At 41.7% G+C, this 2,069-nt stretch overlaps 1 non-coding gene across 1 annotated transcript; it reads right to left on the bottom strand.

Annotated features, from left to right (window-relative positions):
- Window positions 1-754: 754 nt before the first annotated feature.
- LOC130959207 (small nucleolar RNA R71) lies at window positions 755-858 on the bottom strand. Its single transcript, XR_009078302.1, has one exon. It is a non-coding gene; the product is annotated as a small nucleolar RNA R71 (small nucleolar RNA).
- Window positions 859-2,069: the final 1,211 nt, after the last annotated feature.

The raw sequence follows: 2,069 nt of genomic DNA, 5'->3' as shown, positions 1-2,069 counted from the left end.
TTTCACTTGATTTTCGAAAATTTCTTCCTCTCTTCCCACATCCTTCTATTTATGGAGTATCACTCCTTCTCAATGAACAATTCGAACTCTATCTAATTAAGTTCGAATTCTTCTACCTCTTCCTTCTATTTTTCTTTTCCTCTGACACCTCAAGGAATCTCTATATTGTGATATAGAGGATTCTATATTTTCTTGTTCCCTTCTCTTTCATATGAGCAGGAACAAAGACAAAGGCATTCTTCTTGAAGCTGACCCTGAACCTGAAAGGACCTTGAAGCGAAAGCTAAGAGAAGCTAAAGCACAACTCTCTATAGAGGACCTGACAGAAATCTTCAAAGAAGAAGAACCCATGGCAGCCGAAAACAACAACAATGCCAACAATGCAAGGAAGGTGCTGGGTGACTTTACTGCACCTACTCCCGACTTCTATGGGAGAAGCATCTCTATCCCTGCCATTGGAGCAAACAACTTTGAGCTTAAGCCTCAATTAGTTTCTCTAATGCAACAGAATTGCAAGTTCCATGGACTTCCATTGGAAGATCCTCATCAGTTTTTAGCTGAATTCTTGCAAATCTGTGACACTGTCAAGACTAATGGGGTTGACCCTGAGGTCTACAGACTTATGCTATTCCCTTTTGCTGTAAGAGACAGAGCTAGGACATGGTTGGACTCACAACCTAAAGAAAGCCTGGACTCATGGGAAAAGCTAGTCAATGCCTTCTTGGCAAAGTTCTTTCCACCTCAAAAATTGAGTAAGCTTAGAGTGGAAGTCTAAACCTTCAGACAGAAGGATGGAGAATCCCTCTATGAAGCTTGGGAAAGATACAAACAATTGATCAGAAAATGTCCATCTGACATGCTTTCTGAATGGAGCATCATAGGTATTTTCTATGATGGTCTCTCTGAACTATCCAAGATGTCTTTGGATAGCTCTGCTGGAGGATCTCTTCATCTGAAGAAGACGCCTACAGAAGCTCAAGAGCTAATTGAAATGGTTGCAAATAACCAATTCATGTACACTTCTGAAAGGAATCCTGTGAACAATGGGACAAGTCAGAAGAAAGGAGTTCTTGAGATTGATACTCTGAATACCATATTGGCTCAGAATAAAATATTGACTCAACAAGTCAATTTGATTTCTCAAAGTCTGTCTGGAATGCAAAATGCACCAAGCAGTACTAAGGATGCTTCATCTGAAGAAGAAGCTTATGATCCTGAGAACCCTTCAATGGAAGAGGTGAATTACCTAGGAGAACCCTATGGAAACACCTATAATTCTTCATGGAGAAATCACCCAAATTTCTCATGGAAGAATCAAGAGAGACCTCAACAAGGTTTCAACAACAATAATGGTGGAAGAAACAGGTTTAGCAATGGCAAGCCTTTTCCATCATCTTCTCAGCAACAGACAGAGAGTTCTAAGCAGAATACCTCTGACTTAGCAACCATGGTCTCTGATCTAATCAAAACCACTCAAAGTTTCATGACTGAAACAAGATCCTCCATTAGGAATTTGGAGGCACAAGTGGGACAGCTGAGCAAGAAAGTTACTGAACTCCCTCCAAGTACTCTCCCAAGCAATACAGAAGAAAATCCAAAAGGAGAGTGCAAGGCCATCAACATGGCCGAATTTGGAGAGGAGGGAGAGGAAGTGAACGCCACTGAGGAAGACCTCAATGGGCGTGCACTGACCTCCAATGAGTTCCCTAATGAGGAACCATGGGAATCTGAGGCTCAAAATAAGACCATAGAAATTCCATTGGACTTACTTCTGCCTTTCATGAGCTCTGATGAGTATTCTTCCTCTGAAGAGGATGAGTATGTCACTGAAGAGCAAGTTGCTAAATACCTTGGAGCAATCATGAAGCTAAATGACAAGTTATTTGGAAATGAGACTTGGGAGGATGAACCTCCTTTGCTCACCAAGGAACTGGATGACTTGTCTAGGCAGAAATTACCTCAAAAGAGACAAGATCCTGGGAAGTTTTCCATACCTTGCACCATAGGCACCATGACCTTCAAGAAGGCTCTGTGTGACTTAGGGTCAAGTGTAAACCTCATGCCTCTCT

This window comes from Arachis stenosperma, chromosome 10 (genome assembly GCF_014773155.1).
Source record: "Arachis stenosperma cultivar V10309 chromosome 10, arast.V10309.gnm1.PFL2, whole genome shotgun sequence".
Taxonomy (NCBI): Eukaryota; Viridiplantae; Streptophyta; class Magnoliopsida; order Fabales; family Fabaceae; genus Arachis; species Arachis stenosperma.
The sequence above is the reverse complement of the archived record's forward strand: the minus strand, read 5'-3'. Positions and strand labels throughout refer to the sequence as shown.